This window comes from Erythrolamprus reginae, chromosome 2 (assembly GCF_031021105.1).
Source record: "Erythrolamprus reginae isolate rEryReg1 chromosome 2, rEryReg1.hap1, whole genome shotgun sequence".
NCBI lineage: Eukaryota > Metazoa > Chordata > Lepidosauria > Squamata > Dipsadidae > Erythrolamprus > Erythrolamprus reginae.
Genome location: NC_091951.1, coordinates 310,725,461 through 310,746,580, shown reverse-complemented (window position 1 = coordinate 310,746,580; position 21,120 = coordinate 310,725,461). Strand labels below are relative to the sequence as shown.

The 21,120-nt window shown below is 40.1% G+C and overlaps 1 protein-coding gene across 1 annotated transcript in view; it reads right to left on the bottom strand.

Moving 5' to 3' along the window:
* Positions 1-19,168, bottom strand: part of HAPLN1 (hyaluronan and proteoglycan link protein 1) — a 59,626-nt gene extending 40,458 nt beyond the window's left edge. The window contains exon 1 of the mRNA XM_070736344.1: positions 18,954-19,168. The gene's annotated coding sequence lies outside the window, so the exon portion shown is untranslated. The remainder of the gene's footprint in view (positions 1-18,953) is intronic.
* Positions 19,169-21,120: the final 1,952 nt, after the last annotated feature.

The following is a 21,120-nucleotide window of genomic DNA, read 5'->3' as shown; positions in this document are numbered from 1 at the left end:
TATATAGACTGTCCCTATATATAAAAAATAGAAAAAGGGTGAAATGCTAGTTAAAATGTTTATGATGGAAATTCTAGGACTGGTTGGAACAAGAAATCATGTTTTCAAAATAATAATAATTTAATAATAATTTATTAGATTTGTATGCTGCCCCTCTCCGAAGACTCGGGGCGGCTCACAACAATAACAACAATGTAACAAATCTAACAATGTAACTGTTCCTTGTGCTGCCAAATCATTGACTCCTGAGTACCTGATAAGCTCGTGGTGAATCACCTTCCTGTGGATTGACAAGAGGCCTGTTACTCGGACATTAAACATTTCCCTGGCTATTTTTATATTTGCTCATCCAACAATCTTAGTAATTGCAAAATTGAACATGTCTAGTGTAATTTTTAGTAAAATATTGATTTTACAGAGAAGGAGGAATCTTACTATTTTAAGAATTAGAACTATAAATAAAAATCTCAGTTATTATAATAATCTAAATTGTTCAAAGTTTCCCCCCACTACAAAGCACATATTTCCATAATTTAAGGTGGAGTTTTCCTTTTTAATTCAGCAATGAAAGAGTGTACCACTTGATGGCAGTACAATAAACACTTTATTACTTTTTAAATAATGCAGCTATGAACAGAGCCAGGGTATTACATTACTATTGAGCTATTATTTCTGATATTTTTCATTTAAATATTTCAAGTGGATAAATTTATTCATAAAAAAATACTAGTCTTATTGTTGCTAATTGCTTATACAACTGCTGATATTATTATATAATTGTTTATGTAATCCACACAAGGACGTGCATGATAATAATAGTTGGATGAGAAATATAATCTGTTTGCTTAATGTACTGCTACATGCATACATCTTTAAAAATAATACAAAATAAAAATGCCTATTTTAGTGTCATTCAACCACTTGATTCCTAAAAAACCTGGAACATTGATATCCTTGACAATAAATCAAATGCAATGAGTACAAAAAAGAGTCTTAGCAAAAAAGAAAGGCCAATCTAGCAAAGGCAAATTTACCATCCTACCAACTTCTGAAAATAAATTATCTTCCACAAATAATTGCTATATGCCAAAGAACCATATGTTATAATCTGTTTTTAAACAGCAAAATAATGATTATTTTGCAGATAAAGTTGCTCAGATCCAGACAGACCTTGACTCCAGTTGGAATGCAGTGTCGGCTGACAATGAGATCAGTCGAGATGACAGGGGCCCTTCTTAGTCCTGTTGTGTGGGAAGAGTTCGACCTGGCGATGCCTGATGAAGTAGACAAGGCAATGGGAGCTGTGAGCATCACCACTTGTTTACTGGACCCTTGTCCCTCCTGGATGGTCTCAGCCAGCAGGGAGGTGACATGGAGCTGGATGTTTTCAATGCTTCCTTGAGGGAGGGGTACTTTCTGCTCCCTTAAAGGAGGCACTTGTATACCCTCTCCTCAAGAAGCCTTCCCTGGACCCAGCTGTTCTTAATAACTATCACCCTGTCTCCAACCTCCCCTTTTTAGGGAAGGTTTTTGAGAAGGTGGTGGTGCTCCAGCTCCAACAGTCCTTGGATGAAGTCAATTATCTCGACGATCAACAGTCAGGGTTTAGGCCCAGCTACAGCATGGAATCGGCTTTGGTCACATTGATTGATGATCTCTGGCAGATCTGGGATAGGGGTCAATCCTTTATCCTGGTGCTTCTTTACCTGTCAGCAGCTTTCGATACCATCGACCATGGTATCCTTCTGCGCTGGCTGGAGGGATTAGGAGTGGGAGGCACCGGTTTATGGTGGTTCACCTCCTACTTCTCCGTTTGGTCACAATCAGTGTTGGCAGGGGGTCAGAGATCAACTCCTTGGTCCCTCCTTTGTGGGGTTCCTCAGGGGTCGGTCCTTTCCCCCCTGCTGTTCAATATCTACATGAAAACCACTGGGTGAGATCATCCAATGACACAGGGTGAGTTACTATCAGTATGCTGATGATGCTCAGCAATACATCTCCACCTTATGTGAACTCAGCAAAGCAGTGGAAGTGTGCCAGTGTCTGGAGGCTGTTAGGGTTTGAATGGGTGTTAACAGGCTCAGATACAATCCAAACAAGATGGAGTGGCTAAGGACAATCCCACTTGTCCATCCATTACTCTGGGAGAGAGCTTAGGCATTCTTCTCGATCCACAACTGAGTTTAGGACACCATCTCTCAGCTGTGGTGAGGGGGATGTTCACCCAGGTTCACCTGGTGCACCATTTTGGCCCTATTTGGACTGGGAGTCTTTTCTCACAGTCACTCATACCCTTATCAGGTTCAACTACTGCAACACTTTCTACATGGGGCTAACTTTGAAGAATGTTCAGAGACTTTAGGTGGTGCAAAATGCAGCCGCACGAACAGTTATGGGCCTCCTGAGATACGCCCATGTCTCTCAAACACTCTGCAAGCTGCATTGGCTACCATTGGACTCCAAACGCAATTCAAAGTGTTGGTTATGACCTATAAAACCCTACATGACATTGGACCAGATTACTTACAGGTCCGTCTGCTACCTCATGTATCCCAGTGGCCGGTTAGGTCCCACAGAGTTTGCCTTCTCCAAGTCCTGTCATCTAGCAGAGCCTAGGGGACGGGCCTTCGCTGTGGCAGCCCTGGCCCTATGGAACCAACTCCCTCCAGAGATTTGTACCACCCTCACCCTGCCCGTCTTCCATAAGGCTTTAAAGATTCACCTATGCTGACAGGCTTGAGGTCATTAATGGGGTCATCTATCCCTGGCTGATGAATGAATTGATATGTATGATTGGATGAAAATGAGTGATTGGTAGTGTTGGGCGAACCCAATGACGTTCGGGTTTGGCGAACTCACCTGAACTTTTCCGTGAAGTTCGGGTGAGTTCACCAAACCCGAACCCGGACACGAACGCGAACCTGAACAACAGCAAGCCGCTGTGGTGTCCTTTTCTGTAAAAATAAACAAGGAGGTGGGGAATTCCCCACTTGCTTTTGCTTCCTTTGATTTTTACAGAAAAGGATGCCGCAACGGCGCTACAAGCAAAAGTAGGTGGGGAATCCCACGATGGGATTCGGGGGCGGAGCTTTGACATCATGGAGACTCCTTCCTCCCCGTTTTGTCCGGCCAGGAAGTAGTCTCTGTGACATCAAAGCCCCGCCCCTGGAATCTCATAGTGGGATTTCCCACCTCCTTTTGCTTGCAGCACTCTCATCCTGGGCGGTGGCGTTTCGTGGTGTTTGAGCAAATGCCAAACCCGAACCCGAACTTTACCTGAACTTTTTAAAAAGTTCAGGTTCAGCATGCCGAACACTGCAAATTTAGGCACGAACCCAAACTTTGCAAGTTCGGTTCGCCCAACACTAGTGATTAGTTTTTAAGAAACTGGGTTCTTAAGAAATGGGGTTTTAGGATGTTTTAGTTTTAGATTTCTAGATATTGTATTTTTTCTTCATGTGAGCCGCCCTACGTCTGAGGAGAAGGGTGACAGAAAATTTAAATAAACCAGCAAACAAACAAACCAAACAAACAAACAAATAAAGTAAATAAATAAGTAAATAATTAAATAAATAAATAATGTAAGTAAGCAAGTAAATAAATGAATAAATCATTTGCTTAGGCAAATAGAGTGGGAATGTGAATTTCTGGATCTGCTGGGTTACATAATTTTCTGAAATAGCATGGGCTGGCTGTGAGAACTGGAAGCTGGGAAAGGGGAATTTATTTTATTATTTATTTATTAGTTGGACTTGTATGCCGCCCCTCTCCGAAGACTGAATGGTTTTACAGCAGTTCTCTTCCTTCCAAACTGGCTTGGATTTGGCTGAGGAGAGGCAAATTGTATCCAGTGGTACCGTAAGGTGCTGCAGAAGATCATGTTATCATAAATTAGCATTATTCTGTTCCAAATGTTGATAAAGCAGGTTGATGGCTCTTTGGGACTTACAATTTTATTTTGCTTTTAACCCTGTGTTCTGTTAGTTATTGTAAATTGATTAGAATCTTGTGAATAGAGCACCATAGAAACCTAAGTATGCAAGTAGATAAATGAAATATTAATTTGGCTTATCAGAAAAGTAATCAGATATATTAAAGAAGTTTTGCACAGCCTTTTGTAGGACTAAGGATCACATTCAGCTTCTGAATGCTTGGAGCAGGACAAAAGCTACTAAGTTCAATTCAGCTAATTTAGTACAATAAAGATGATGCCTTTCCTGGGCTTTGATTAATTTCCATCTTCTATTACATTAAAATTTACAGTTGGCATTTCACTTCTCAGCACAAAGAAATATACAATGCAGACCTTTGTTTAAAGATCTCAAGAAATTTGGTAAGGATCTGTAGCTGCTTTCTTTCTTCTGTGAATTGTACATCCTGAAAAGTTTAATATTGTTTTATTTTTCAAATAACTTTAAAAAACCCAATCTGTATTCTTCTGCAAAAATGTATTTATGTTTATAACTTTTAAATTGTCATTTCAGCCTATTTTATGAAAGTGTATTGCCTTTCATATAATTTTAAATGTATTACGTGTTACATTGCACCTGGTTATGGTTAATTCCCAAGAAACATAATACAAAAGCTAAAATACTAAATCATGTTGTAGCCATGTTTAAATAAATAAATTTGCATTGTAGTGTGATATTTTTTTTAAATGAGCTTCAAAGCAGTAACACTCTGTACCAGCTTCTATCCATGCAAACAATGAGGTACCAGTTGTGAATCAATGGGAAATTATGGTTAGTGTGCAAAGAACCATAAGCCAGCAAGATAATGCAGCCTTAAACAATAAGCCTAAGGAGAAAAGCAATAACAAGCTCTACATTCAGAATAATCCGTTGATGCATTACAGTATGTATATACAGTAAGAATACGTAAACCCATTTTGTTAAACATGTAAATATACTATATAAGATTAAAAAATAGAATTGCAATGCAAAGCATATGAATTTGGCATTGAATATTTCTTTATATCCAGTTCACAGATTTCATAAGGTTGCAGTTAAGCCTGGAAAAGACCTTCCCCACAAACTCTAAAGAATGCTATCATAAATGAATAAGATATGGAGCAAAAATCTCTTTCAATATTGCTTTCTATATCCTTACAGGTTAATCTAATCCTTAAGAATTCCCATTTTACCGTCTCCTATTACAGAAACACTTTAAATGAAACTCAGTGGAATTCTATTGAATTATGCCTTGATAATTAGTTGCTCTCTTATTTAAAGACTATTGTTATTACAAAGTAAGATTTCTGATATACAGTAATACCTCATGATACGAACTTAATTGGTGCAAGGAAGAGGTTCGTAAGACGAAAGGTTCGTAAGACGAAACATTGTTTCCCATAGGAAACAATGTAAAGTCAATTAATCCGTGCAACCAAAAAACCCCCCGCAAAAAACCGGCTTTCGGCGACTGCTGGGAAGCCGCGCGGCTGTTTTAAAAGGTGACAGCCGGCCTGGGGGGCTTCCCAGCACCCCCCCCAACCCGGGTTCGGGGGGTGCTGGCAAGCCCCCCAGGCCGGCTGCGACCTTTTAAAACACCCCCGCCACTTCCCAGCTGTCTCCCGAAGCCGAACGCGGAAGTTCGGCTTTAGCGTTCGGCTTTAGCGTTCGGCTTCAGAAGACAGCTGGGAAGCGGTGTGGGTGTTTTAAAAGGTCGCATCCGGCCTGGGGGGCTTGCCAGCACCCCCCGAACCCTGAACCCAGGTTCGGGGGGGTGCTGGCAAGCCCCCCAGGCCGGCTGCGACCTTTTAAAACACCCGTGCCGCTTCCCAGCTGTCTCCCGAAGCCGAACGTGGAAGTTCGGCTTTAGCGTTCGGCTTCAGGAGACAGCTGGGAAGCGGCGCAGGTGTTTTAAAAGGTCGCAGCCGGCCTGGGGGGCTTGCCAGCACCCCCCCGAACCCCGAACCCCGGGTTCAGCAAAATTTGGCCTCTTCTTACGAACTTTGTTCGAGTTACGAACCGGCGTTCGGGAGGCTTCTGGGAAGCCCCGCCGCCTGGCTGTCACCTTTTAAAACAGCCGCACGGCTTCCCAGCAGTCTCCGAACGCCAGTTTGTAACTCGGAAAAAGTTCGTAAGAAAAGGCAAAATTTTTCTGAACCCCGAGTTCGTATCACGAGTTGTTTGTAAGACGAGGGGTTCGTATCTTGAGGTACCACTGTACTACAATTAATAAGCAGAGACAAATATTTTTTACACAGACTAGTTTTTCAGATGGATTGGACATTATTGTTAGACATTTCTCTTAAACCCATAAAATTCTTCATTTAATTTGCATTGTCATGGACAGTAAATATTATCCTAATCCAGTGATAGCAAATTTATGGCATGGGTGCCACAGGTGGCACGCGGAGCCATATCTGCTGGCACGCAAGCTATTGCCCTAACTCAGCTCCAAAATGCATATGTGTGCCAACCAGCTGATTTTTGGCTCACACAGAGGCTCTGAGAGGGCACTTTTGGCTTCCAGAGAGCCTCTAGGGTGATGGGGGAGATTGTTTTTACCCTCCCTCAGCTCCTGGAGAGGGTAAAACACGAGCATACTGGGCCCATCAGAAGCTGGGAAACAGGCAATTTTCAACCTCCAGAAGGCCTCCATAGGGCGGGGAAGCTGTTTTCACCCTCTCCAGGCATTGAATTATGGGTGAGGGCACTCGCACATGCACGATAGCGCATGTTCACTCTCTTTTGGCACCAGAGGGAAAAAAGGTTCGTCATCACTATCCTAGTCTTTCTAATAGCCACCTTCAAGTTCATCTAATATTGAATGGAGGGAACTCTGTTCCAGTAAATCTATTTGGGAAGACTACAACCACTAAATTCGGTTAGCTATATGCCATGTTACTATATGCTAGCTATAGTAACATGGCATGTTAGCTATATGCTCCCAACTAAAAAAAGTTGGTATATTGGTTAGCTAAACATATCCCACTATCTATCTTCTATGTTATTGTTATTGTTATTGTTATTATTTATTAGATTTGAATGCCGCCCCTCTCTAGAGACTCGGAGCGGCTCACAACAACAAAACAGTACAAATACAATGGTTAAAACAATTAAAAACCCTTAATATAAAAAACAATCATACATCTCATACAAACCATACGGAAAGCAGAAACGGCCCAGGGAAATAAATTTCCCCATTCCTGGTGGGTTTTAAGGAGTTTGCGAAAGGCAAGGAGGGTGGGGACAATCCTAATCTCGGGGGGAGTTGATTCCAGAGGGTTGGGGCCGCCACAGAGAAGGCTCTTCCCCTGGGTACCACCAGACGACATTGTTTTGTCGATGGGACCCAGAGAAGGCCAACTCTGTGAGACCTAACCAGTTGCTGGGATTCGTGTGGCAGAAGGTGGTCCCAGAGATATTCTGGTCCAATGCCATGATACAATATCAACACAATATTGCCATTATTGTGTTGAAAAAACTTTTAAAATAGCCAAACAACATTGCCAATTGAATACTATAGCAAGATAATAAACTGTTACAATGAGTTAAAATATTAAGATGGCATTTACTTTATAAGTACATGGCAAGTATCTTGTAACAGTCTTTTGCTTCAGTGGTTTTGATTCTGCTACATAATACTATGTGTTTAATGAGCCACTGGCTATCATTACATAGAGAAATTGTATTTCAGTCACAGATGAAGAAATATACTTATTCATATATCCCTCAGTCTAGAAAGATTAATAGCACATTAGAAATATATACACTAAAATTATATTACTAAATGTTCAGACAGGCAACTCCTAAAATGTATGTACTGTATTGTATATGTGACAATCAATATGGTGTAATTTACATAATAATACTGGGAAATAAAACTACTGGGAAATGTTTGACAAGAATTGCATGATACTTTATAAAAAAAATCAGTTCAAAACAGCCTAAATTGGACAAATGCTTAGTTTGCTTAGTTCATTTTGGCAGCTCACATTTAAAATATTTTGCTTGAGATTAACTTCACCTTTATATTCAAGAAAAAATAATACAACTCCATATAATCTCAGGCCTTTTAATTCTGCACTGAAGTATCCACAATATCCAATGTTTTTATTATCTACAAAAGCTAATCCACCATTATAATACAAACTCTATCCCTTTCATATAATGTACTAACATCACAATATAGGTACAAAGAGGGCAAGATTTACATTAAAACAATGTAACACTGCTTTTATAATTTCCCATCCCTACAGAAGATTTCTATTGTGATAAGTTAGACACTCAAGTATGAATTCATGCCCAGACTTCTACAGCTGCCAGCTTGTTAAACTTGATCTGTGGTCTCTCCCATAAAGCCTGTACTTGCTCAGTTGGTTCTATCTGCAAAGATATTTTATACAACAGAGTATCAATTTGCAAATACTACTTTTCTTTTAAGAGGAAATTTTTGCTTGTTTCAGCCATTAACATTGTACTGTTAAAATATTTCACAAGGTTCTGTTCTGTTAAAGAAAACATATGTTCCAATTCTTCTGAACAGCCTTTAGATTGACAATATGTTTGGCTTATTTTAAATGTTTGTCTATTTCAGTTTATTGGATTATCTTCAAGATATCCTATCAGTTATAAGGGCACTTTCACATCAAACTTCATGCCAGTTCTCCAAATTAGGTTGATCACATGCTATTGATAGTTTTGGCTAAACCGAAAAGCTAACATTTTCTACTTCTATGATGGAATTTGTAGGTAATTCATGATCTTGCAGGTCAAATCTATTGCCTTTTTCCTTTCCAAAACTTTCCTTCTTCGCTTAATGTGACTGCCTTACAATTTCCCTCATTTGAGTGGTGGTGGTGAGGGGACAAAAACCAATCAGCCAAACAAACCCTAGCAGAATCTCTGCCAAAGAAGAGGTGGAAATAGACAAATCTGTTTTCAATTTCATTTCTATTCAATCTATCTAAGCGGATGTATGCATGTGAGCCAATTTTATAAAAGGGTTAGGATGCTGAGTTTAATCCTACTTTAGGCATGGAAGCCAGACAACCGACTATGCCAAATTGTCCTTTTTCAGGCCTACAAAGAAGAAAGGCACTTGAAAATTGTTGCCAACAAAATTTCACGAAGTTGTCCATATAACTGCTAAAGACAAGCACAAAAAGAGATATTAGGATTTGCAAAAATAGCAATCAGACCTTTTTGTGAGTGGTCCACAACTGGGTTAGTGGCAGATTCTGAGGGCCTGTATTGGTACTCTAGGCCAGTGTTCTTGCCAGCTGGATCAGAGTGAGAGTGAGGGAAATGGAGGAATCTCCAGAAACTGTAGAAACCCCAAGGATGGCAATGTTTGAATCAGAGGAGGAGGGGTGCATGGAAGATCAGGAGCCCCTATTAGATGACTGTGTCAAAAGGTCAAGAAGCAGACAGGAATATCTTTATGGGAAAAAGCTCAGAAAGTGAGTTCATGAAAGGAAGTCTAGTCAGTTATAGCTCTAGGAAACAGTTGACCACACCCATGTAAGGGGAGGGTTTCTGGGTAAAGAGGCATAGAGTTTCAATGTTCGTCATGGTGGAGGACTCAGATCCGGAGTTCCAGAACTACCATGCAGAGAAACAGCCATGCCATGGCTCCTTTAAGAGTCATGCAGAGATGTCAATGAATGAGAACGAAAAGAAACCTGGAGATCTGCGAAGGTATGTGAGTGATTTACAGACCTTATCTAAAGGAAGAATGTGCTAATTGTCTCTGCCTGTCGGCTGCCAGCCATTTGTTATCTCTTGGCCAATTTGACAGGGCCTCTGCCAACAGGAACTGAAAAGTCTGTACAAAGCATCTTTAACTATATAAAAAGTGCTTGAATTGTGGGGGCTTCTTTGTTCTGATCTGGTAGGCCCAAAGCAGAACAAACCTGAAGGTCTCTTAAAGTGGAATTCTTAGAGTTTTCCTGAAATTTTAAGGACTTATGTTCGTTTTGCCTGTTATACTGTAAGTACTAGAAGTAGTCCTTGACATAACGGAGTCTGTCCATTAAAGTCATATACTGTGAGAATAATAAATTAGGTCCATAAATCAAGTGGCCACTCTGATTTTATAACCTCTTTTTAGTTAGTCATTAAGAAACCATGATGGCCTCAAAATGAATGCCAGGATGTTTAAGCGAAGACCACAGTCATTAAGTGGATACATCATTTGCTATTGTGTGGCTTTGTCAAAAACCAGAAGTAACTTCCAGTGTTTGACAAAATCATCATAAAACATAAATGCAGCCATGTTGCAGAGCGCTTGAAATGTGGTCAACTGACCATGGGGGAAATCAACCATTGAAACTTTGAAAACAGGTCATATAACTTTTGTTTTGCATCTAGTTCATGACTTCAAAGATATGCTAAATGACCAGTTGTAAGTCACAGACTATTTGTATGGCATTATGCAGTTGAAGGTATTCAGGAAAGCAGATGGTATACAAAACTACCAACAGAGAATCATTTTATTTATTTATTTTTGTCTTGCTGTTATTTTTTATATTAAAAAATCTCAAGGTGGTGAACATATCTACATTCCTTATTCATCCTATTTCCCCCCCAACAATCTTGGAAAGTGAATTGGCTGAAAATGAGAGAAGTTACCCAAGTGGCTTTCATAGCAAAGGCAAGTCTAGAATGATAGAAAAGGGAAGGGGAAGAATGTGTGTGTCTCTGTGTGTCTATATGCGTATGTGTGTATGTAGGTATATGCCATGACACAGACAGTTTTGAAGGCCATAGAAACATAGAAGACTGACGGCAGAAAAAGACCTCATGGTCCATCTAGTCTGCCCTTATACTATTTCCTGTGTTTTATCTTAGGATGGATATATGTTTATACCAGGCATGTTTAAATTCAGTTACTGTGGATTTACCAACCAGGTCTGCTAGAAATTTGTTCCAAGGATTTATTACTCTTTCAGTGAAATAATATTTCCTCACGTTGCTTTTGATCTTTCCCCCAACTAACTTCAGCTTGTGTCCCCTTGTTCTTGTGTTCACTTTCCTATTAAAAACACTTCCCTCCTGAACCTTATTTAACCCTTTAACATATTTAAATGTTTTGATCATGTCCCCACTTTTCCTTCTGTCCTCCAGACTATACAGATTGAGTTCATTAAGTCTTTCCTGATACGTTTTATGATTAAGACCTTCCACCATTCTTGTAGCCCGTCTTTGGACCCGTTCAATTTTGTCAATATCTTTTTGTAGGTGAGGTCTCCAGAACTGAACACAGTATTCCAAATGTGGTCTCACCAGCGCTCTATATAAGGGGATCACAATCTCCCCCTTCCTGCTTATTATACCTCTAGCTATGCAGCCAAGCATCCTACTTGCTTTTCCTACCGCCCGACCACACTGCTCACCCATTTTGAGACTGTCAGAAATCACTACCCCTAAATCCTTTTCTTCTGAAGTATTTGCTAACACAGAACTGCCAATGCAATACTCAGATTGAGGATTCCTTTTCCCCAAGTGCATTATTTTACATTTGGAAACATTAAACTGCAGTTTCCATTGCTTTGACCATTTATCTAGTAAAGCTAAATCATTTACCATATTACAGACCCCTCCAGGAATATCAACCCTATTGCACACTTTAGAGTCATCGGCAAATAGGCAAACCTTCCCTACCATAGGAGACCATTGTTATGCCACTTGCACTGGTTGCTGGTTTGCTTCATGATGTTGGATGTTGTCTTAAAACCAGTGATGGGCTACCAAAACTTTTACTACCACACTGTGGTCGTGGCTTATGCATTTTGTTTCAATATCTTTCAGTGCAAATTGGGTGCTCCGGGGTGGAGCTCCAAATTTTGCTACCGGAACTGCATTCCTGACCTTTCCCGTAGGAGCCCATCACTGCTTAAAATGCTTTTATGACAGGGTCTAGGGTAACTGGGGAGCAGTCTTGGTACTTATTCCAGTGTCCTACTTCAAATCCCATTGCCAAAGAAATTCAGATGGCTGGCTCCAGCAGAACAGCCTTTTATGCTGTACTCCCTGCAATCCTGATGGAAGTGAGATCTGTTGTACACAGAACCGGTAGAAAAAATTCGGTCAGATACGCAGAATAGGTAGAAAATTTTGGTCAGATATGCAGAACCAGTAGAAAATTTATAATTTTTTTAAAATATATTTTTAAATATATTTTTCCTATCGCAATAAATGTTGTGGAATGGTCATAATTTTAGAAGAGGTGTGTGTGTGTGTGTACATACACATACAGTTTAAATAATAGATAATGTATATTTTTGTGTGCCTGTGTGTAATATGTATGTACATATATGGCATATATACATAAAATTAAATAGTATATTTTGGATGTTCAGCAATACTAAATAGATAGGGAAATTGTATCTCTTTGAGGAGAGGAAAGGCCAGGCACCCTAACCCTAATCCAAACCCTTGACGTGAGTGCTGTCAAGTTGGCCACCTTTAAGCCAGTCACATGATCTTTAAGCCATGCATCACACGATCATCAAGCCACTCCCACCTGGTCACATGGCTGGCAAGCCACACCCACAAAATAAGCCACACCCACAGTGTGGTAGTAAGCCTTTTTGCAGTCCTTCACTGGTCTGCTGCCTGGTCTTGGATGTGCTGCATTGGGGGTGGCTGATGGGGTAGAGAACTGTTTTGAAACTCATCAAATTTAGTACCCATCGCATTTTGATGTAAACATTTTGTCCTGGTACATATTGCTTATTATAAATCCAATAAATGAAATGAATGAAATGAATGGTACTCAATGCACAAGCTAGAACATGTCAGTGTCAGCTCCTTGTGACTCACTACATTATTTTTTATGGGGAAAATCTGTTTGGTATTCATCATCTTTTGTAGCCGTTGTGCCTTCCAGAACCAATTAATGGTGAGTACTAAGCTACAACTGTATATGTAAACCACTTAGAGTTGCTATAACAGTGAGATGGGAAGCATTTGCTTTGGAGAATGATAAAAAAACAAGAGGAACTAAAGAATGAAAAAAGAGCTAGCTGAAAAATCCAAATTTCTGATCTAATGAGAAGATGACCCTTAAATAAACCATAATACCTAACGCTTACAACTCTGACAGAGTAGACAGAAAATAAAGAGAGGAAAATTGTGCAAAATTCAGCATCTCCATGTTCCAAAGGTGCTTTTTCAAAAGGCAACCGGACTAAAAGTCCGGTTGCCTTTTGGACAACCATAACCTGCATGACTGAAAATTTCCATAGACATACACCATTCTTATGTTATTACCTTGGGTTATCATTTCCAGTTCAAACCAAACTTTAAAATTCACCCTCACCAATAGATCTGTTTTTGAGACATATATGTAAATGTGCCAGTATGTGCATGCATGTATGTATGTATGTATGTATGTATGTATGTATGTATGTATGTGAGTATGTATAAGAAGCCCACTGTATCTATAAGAAGCCCCCAGACAAAACCAATAACTAAATGAATATCTACTGATTAAACAGATAATTATAAATAAATACTAGTAGATGGATACCCATGCTTTGCTACAAAACCAAAACTGAACTCCTTAGCATGGAGTAGAAAATCTAAACTCCCAGCCTGCTGGTCGTATGAGTCACACACTGGCCACACCCATTTGGAACAGACTTCTTTTCAGGTGGGGAGGCGGAGTAGGGCATCTAACTCCTTAGCATCAGACCGTGTGATAATAATATAAGAAATTACAAATGATCTGTTGGTCATTTTGAAAAATCCTTTCTTGGTAAGCACCTAAAGGCCAAGAGGAACGTATGTACCAAGTTTTAAGTTTGTAGGGTTTACGGTTCTGACGATTTTGTGATAATGCATGGCTTTTATATATAAATATTGTACTCCTTTTATCAAAGCAATTGATTCACCAGGAGAACAACTTTAACAAAGTAATCTATGCAAACTACAGATAATCTTCAGCAGTGATGTATGCAGCCATTTGCTTCTTTGGGTTATTCATTCCCATCAACAATAAGAATGGAAGATGTTAGCTCTTTCACAGATATCTGTGGGGGAACCCTTGCCCTACTATTAGTAAACACTGTATATTAGATGGTAGTAAAATGCTTTTATATCCACTAGATGGCACATGATGACCGTGGTTAATATATTTTATTTCCACAAAAGCTCTCATTCATGCCATAAATAAAGACGAGCATTATTAATTTATACCATTGCATCCACTCTGCTCAATGTTTGTTTAGCCAGCTGTTTCCTCTAATCCTGCTTAAACACCATTGATTAAAATCCCAAATATATTCAGAATTTTTTTTTACCCCAAAGAACATTTTGTTACCTACTTATTACAAGCTGTCTTTTCAAGTACAAGGCAACTTCTAAACCTGGAGTCAGAATGTCTAATAATTCTTTAGAAGTAACAAGATAATCTATTGAGAATAATGGAATTAAACACCTTGGCAAACTGATAAAAGTTGATAAGATTTTCAGTTGCCAAGTCTAAAATATTTTAAAATAAAATTATTCCAGCTGCTTTGGATCATTTTGCTTTTCATATTAGTAACAAAGCAAGCAATATATCTGGGCTAGATATATTATTTTTCCTCAGGAGTTGTAATCTGGTTATAAACAATGTGTAGAATTTTTTCTCTAATAAAACATATAGGGAGAAATTTATGTTAAACTTATATAACTTACTCATGTATAAGTTAAGTATAAATATATAAAAAGGAGAATATTACTGTTAATACACTATTTTACATAGTTATTTTTAATTGATTATCATTATTCCCCTATTATCATGGAGAAAACAGAAAAATTAATGGTAAAACTTTAAACACTGAATAGTATGAATAAGTAAATGTTATCTAATTAAGTTATTTTTTCATTTAAATTAAACTGATTGTCCTGTTTAATCTTTTAATTCAAGCACTGTAGACATTAGATTCTTTATCAAAGTAGAATTTATTGGAAAGTTTTCAAACAATGATAAAATCAGGTTAGCTAAAGCCTGCACAATCTCAAAGTCGAATGCCTTTGATTTAAGCAGTATTTTCTGTAATGAACTAGAAATCAATTAATGTGAAACTACTTGAGTAGTACTACTGTTGGGCATTACTTTTAACAATGAAAAATGTGTTTTATTAAAATTCATTAAGCTGTATTAACATTGAATTGATGTAAATGGAAAACCAGATTTAATTCAGAATTTATTTTATTTTTATTTTATTTATTAGATTTGTATGCCGCCCTTCTCCAAAAACTCAGGGCGACTCAATTTCCATTATTCATATCCATTTTCCTGCTTTTTCTGGAAGATTATTTCATCTCCATCCAATAGTACAGAATCCATAGACTCTGGTGCTGTGATCACTATAATATATACAAACCCTGATCTTTGCTGTTAGTGCATAAAGTTCTTTATCATCTTCTAATAGCTGACTACTAAAGTCTTTCCAGAACCCATTTTGCACTCACATATTGGGAATGGTAATATTTATTATAATGGGTGGCCTCCCAACTTATCATTTATTTATTTTATTTATTTATTCGATTTTTATGCCGCCCTTTTCCTTAGACTCAGGGCGGCTTACAACATGTTAGCAATAGCACTTTTTAACAGAGCCAGCCTATTGCCCCCACAATCTGGGTCCTCATTTTACCCACATTGGAAGAATGGAAGGCTGAGTCAACTTTGAGCCAGTGATGAGATCTGAACCCCTGACCTTCAGATCTACAGTCAGCTTCAGTGGCCTGCAGTACAGCACTCTACCTGCTGTGCCACCCCGGCTCTATAATTCATGATCTTGAATTCCAATTACAAATGATCCCAATTGAATTTTAGCATGCTATAGTAGAAAATTCTCCTTTTCATGTTATGAGGATTTTATTTGGGAGAAATATAGTGTTCTTCTTGCCTCTAGTGGATTATTTTCTGCTTCTTATGACCTGTGTTTACCTATTCTTACCAGTAACTACAATTTTCCTCCTCCTCATGTTGAGTTCTTATTGATCATTCCTATCATTTTCATTAAGTCATCTTCAATTATGGTTGAATAGGAAGGGAATGCCACTATCCAACACAGTTGTAACATGGTATGCAGTTCAGTGACTAGAGAGCCCTAAGAGGGTTCTGGGGCAGCTTGGGGGCCAATCTGTTCCTTTCTTTGGAATTAGGCATTTATTTCACAACTGTTCTCTTCCTTTTCCCACCATTGAGACCAACCACTAAGACCCACCCTTTCCACTTATAATTTTACCCACTGGAAGTTTCCTTACTATTTATTCTCTAAAAGGAAAAAAAATACATGTGAACTGATTACTTTTAATTTATGTTAATCATATAACAAAAATTTCTAAGAGATAGAGAGATGGCTGCAAATAGCTTCTTTTTGCCAAAATGAGATGTGCTTACAATACCTTTCTTTTTGTTTTCATAATAGATCAACAATGCAAATTCCTGCATGATGATTTCCCAATATTTCTTTGTTATATTATTACAACCAACCTCTCTTATTTCAAAATTATTCAACTTTCCCCCCCAGCTGTATAACTCCAGAGGAATGAATGGCTTTTTCTTAGTCTTTCCTAAGAACTTGTCAAACATCCTTGACTTCTTTAAAGACAAAACTCCACTGTTCACTCTCATCAGAAAATGTTTATATTTTAAAATCTCTGGTTCCTGACCCAGGAGATATTTTACTTCTTGGCTTTATGAACCAACAACTGGTTTCTTTAGAATTGCTTAGCTATTTTGCAGTGAAAAAGGTTAACCCATCTTTCTCTCCAGGAGTTCCATAACAGTCACATTCTCTGTTGGTCAGATTTTCCACAGGTTCACTAACTAAAATTACTAAATGTACAATCACAGTCCCTCATGGTTCCAAGTCCAGCCAATCTGACAACTTTTGCATCAAAAGATAGTAGCCTCCCTTAGGAAAAAATTTTTGGGAATACAGTCCACTTTTTTTGTCTTTAACACACTTATAAAAATAATAATATCCACTAATGTCAATTTGTTCTAGTACATTTAACTGTTGTTTTCTTTTCAATATTTAGCCAAAATAATGCACTGGGAAAATAATATAATACACCAAGAGATGATTCAAAACCATGACAAATTTAATAATACTGGAAAGGAAGCTGTTTTTCTAGCAGTTTTGCATTTCTTGGAATTATCTTTGTTTATTTCCATTCATATCCATGATTGTTTATTTATTAACATACTTCTGTTATTTATTAACATACTTATATAAGTATAGATGTAGATGACTTATCGTTCATAACATTCATCTCTGAATTCTTCATCTTCATAGTAACTTTTCTGTTCACTATTATTATTTCTTAAAATCAGAATTAGAAAATTAACACATGCCTAAATTGACCTAAGGAGAGAGAGCCCTTTGGATGCTAGATGATATTTCAAATATTGCATGAATGCCAGTATCTGCTTCTTTTTCTATTCATGTGCCGTGGCTGAAGCAGATAGTGGCATTCATGCAATATAATTTTTAAAAATAATAACAGTTTTGATCATTTTTAGTACCTATAGGCGAAATACACTATGAATAACCGAAACCAGTTTGGAGATAGCTGAACCCAAACTAAGCACTTTTAAAATGTTATAATTTAAATGGAGGATTTAGATCTCAAAATTGGTGCTCTCTACCCCTCTTTTCCAGCCCACCTGGAAAACCTTTGCCGTAACTTTATTGCCTTGATTTGTACACAATTTCTCTTAAAATTGTGTTAAATGTACAGTTCTTAATGTTTATGTCTATATTCTGTGTACTTTTTCCTAACTTAAATGTTGAATTAAAGAACGCAATCTTTAGCAGGCAACCTCTGTCTCTCCATATGTTGTAGAATCCCATCAGTCCAGGATGGTGGCCAACAATCAGCAAAGGTGACCAATGTTGCAATAGTTGCTCATGCAGTTTTTTGTTCTATGAAACACTACCCACTGTGCAAAACCAGGCACTCTTTTGAATGCAGAACCATTGTTTCCTGTATTTCCACAATTCCTATCCTTCCTTAGAGGTTCATCATTCAAGATCTGTAAACAGATGCATCTTTTATCTAGAATGCTGCTCTCTACGATCAATATGGTTCAAGACCTGAAAAGGAATAGACAGATTCCCTGCTATTCAGCTCATATCTGTATGTGAAGGAGAGGCTGATTTATGAAGCGCACGAGAAATATGACTTTAGTTGAATATTAGTCATTCATGAGATGCTTGTGTGAAATTCTGAAGTTTCTTGAAGTGCTCCTTTCTTCCTCTTTTGTGTTCTTTTCCCAAATCCACCATTATCTGGGATGTCTTTAATTTCCCATTGGCTACCCTCCAGGAACTGTTATTCCTGCAGGAACTGTTATTCCTGCCCTGCATGGTCTAAATCAGCTAGGGATGATGGGAGTTATCCAACAGAATTGGATGATGTCAAGCTGAGAAACACTAAGGATTGGATGTCTTACTTGCCTTAGGTTTCCTTTAGTTTAGTGAATTTCCAAGAAGTATTATTTGGGTTACTATTATTACACCAACTGGGATTACTATCACTCTAGGCAAAGGCAGAAAACAGAGCTGTCGAGGCAGACACCATATAAATAGGATAAATAAATAATGAAAGCTTTCCTCCAGCCAAATTCACCTCCCATCATTTTATTTTGCCAATAAGTGGATCACACTGGCTATGGATGATGGGAATCCCAGTCCAACCTGATCTCAAGTTATTCATTTTTTTTGGAGGGGGGGGGCGAATTGAAAGACGAAACCTCTCTGCAGAGAGACAGTATGATATCAAAGGCAAAAGGCTAGTTTTGGAAAGGCAGAAGAGTTGTCAGAAGAAAAGTTTGGCAAGAGCTGGTCCCCGAGAGCTCCACAGGTTACCAGCGAACAAGCGGGAGAGACAGTACAGCCTAAAGGTTATAGTTAGTCCAGAATAGCCAGGTGCTATCCCACCCCGAACCCGGATTTATACTTTTCCGTTTGGGGTTTTTAAAAATTTTTTTTTTACCTTTCCACAGCTTCAAAGCAAGCGGTGCCGCTTCCAAAAACTCTTCTCTTTGCGCTCTCGCTTCTTGTACCCCGCGCCAGCCGGAGACGAAAGTCCGGATCCCGAGAGAAGGAGGAAAGAGAGACTTCTTTCAGTCGATGGAGGACCACGTCAGACGCGAAGGACGTTTCCAAGAATGCTGTTCCTTCTCGATGCGAGCGCCGTTTCAAAACCCCAGGAATGAAGGGGTGGAAAAATTAGAAAGCCAAACACCGCGTTCGCACACGCCCAATGGTTCGCGCCCCCCCTCCTTCCCGTTCCCTCGCACAGCGTCCTCTTGTTCCTTCAGCCGCCCGGGCTACTGGACGGGGGCGTCCCTGAGGGTCTTGCCAGGTGCCCTGTCCTCCTGGCCCAATCTTTGAGGCCACCGCCCGCGCACAACCCACCTACGCCTCAGCTGTGCCTCCGAGGAGGACAAGTTGTCAAAGGGAGCTCAGCAGGGCGCTTGGCCAGCACCTTCAAGAACGTGAACTTCTCCTGCACGAGTTGGTGGCCCTTGCCTCTCTCTCTCTCTTTCCCCCTCCCTCCCTCTTTCTCTTCTCCCCCCATGACCAGCACTTCTCTTTCGGTTGGGATGGTCTTGCTGGAAGGAGAGAAGGGGAAGGCAAGTGAATAGGGAGAGAAGACGCTTTCATGGAAGGCTGGTCACTTTTCCAGCAACTCTCAGCAGCATCCCACCTGTTGTATCCTGAAATGGCTACCTTGTAACGCTGTAAATAGTTTGTTCCTCTTTTCCAGCGCTGTCTGAGCCCAAGCAGGAAGTCGCTCCTGATTGGCTCAGACGCGGCCGGCTCTCGCTTTGGCGGGAACCGCAAAAGTATAAAAGAAGCGGCTTCTCCCTGCAGAGCCAGTCGGTACTCGCTGAATCGTCACTTACCTTGCTGAGCTGTCACTTATTCTCTGAGCTGAATAAAAGTACCGATTGCTCAAACCCTGTCTCTGGGTCTACTTCACTGGCGACGAACGAACGGAAGAACTTCGCGTGCAACATGGACAAAATCCAGATCGGCCAGGCTCCAGAACTTTTCGATGCCGAGAAAATGACTTGGGACGAGTACATGGCCACCTTCGAGATATTCCTCGAGGCGGCGGGAATGCAGGACGCCGGAGCCGATCGCAGACGGGCTATTTTTCTAAACTACTGCGGCGCAGAGATCCGTAGACTTGCCCAAACTCTCACCGAACCAGAACAAGCAAGAGCCACAGCGTGGGACGTCCTTCAACAGAAACTAGCGAGCCATTTTAAACCAACCAGACCAGCCGTGGTTTACCGGCATCAATTTCACATGATGGCTCAGAGAGAAACCGAGTCGATAAGCCAATTCACAACGCGGCTTCGAACGGTACTCGCTCAATGCAAGTTTCAAGATCCGGAAGCTCGCCTCACCGACGCCTTGATTTTCGGCATGAAGAACCACACAGTGAGAAGTAAACTCCTCACCGAAGACGAGCCGACTCTACAAACCGTAATCAAATTAGCGCAAACCGCGGAAGCAGCCGACGCAGCGGCAAGAGAATTAAAAGAGCACGGAAGGCGAGAAACCATTGCCAAAATCGACGCCGAGTCTCCCAGCGCCATGGGAACAGACGTCCGCGGCCAGCTAACTAGCAACGGGGACGACTGCCTCCTCCTGCAAGACCAACCGAGACACCCTAGAGCTACTCATCCAGCCCCCTGCGCGGGCTGCCGGGGAAATCACCAGCGCCATCGATGCCCGTTCCGCGACACCACTTGCCGCCGTTGCAACCGGAGAGGCCACATCGCCATCGCATGCAGGGCAACGGCACCAGAAGAAACTTTTGCCACACAACAATACCAGCGACCCCAAAACCACCCCCCCCAATCGCGAGAAAGGAGACCGTTCCGCAACTCGGGTCAAAGGAATTACCCCACCGCTAACCGAGACTACAATAGAGGTAACTCTCAATATTCCGTGAATAACACGGCAACCAAAAAGGGGGCTAAAATTGTTATCTCGTTGTTGCTAAATAACCAGCCTTGCTCAATGGAGCTAGATACGGGTTCGAGATATACCATCATGCCCTGGGAAAAATTTAAGCTATATATGCCTAATGTGTCTGAGGCTGACCTAATTCAAACCTCTTTGGTGATCAGAGACTTCCAAGG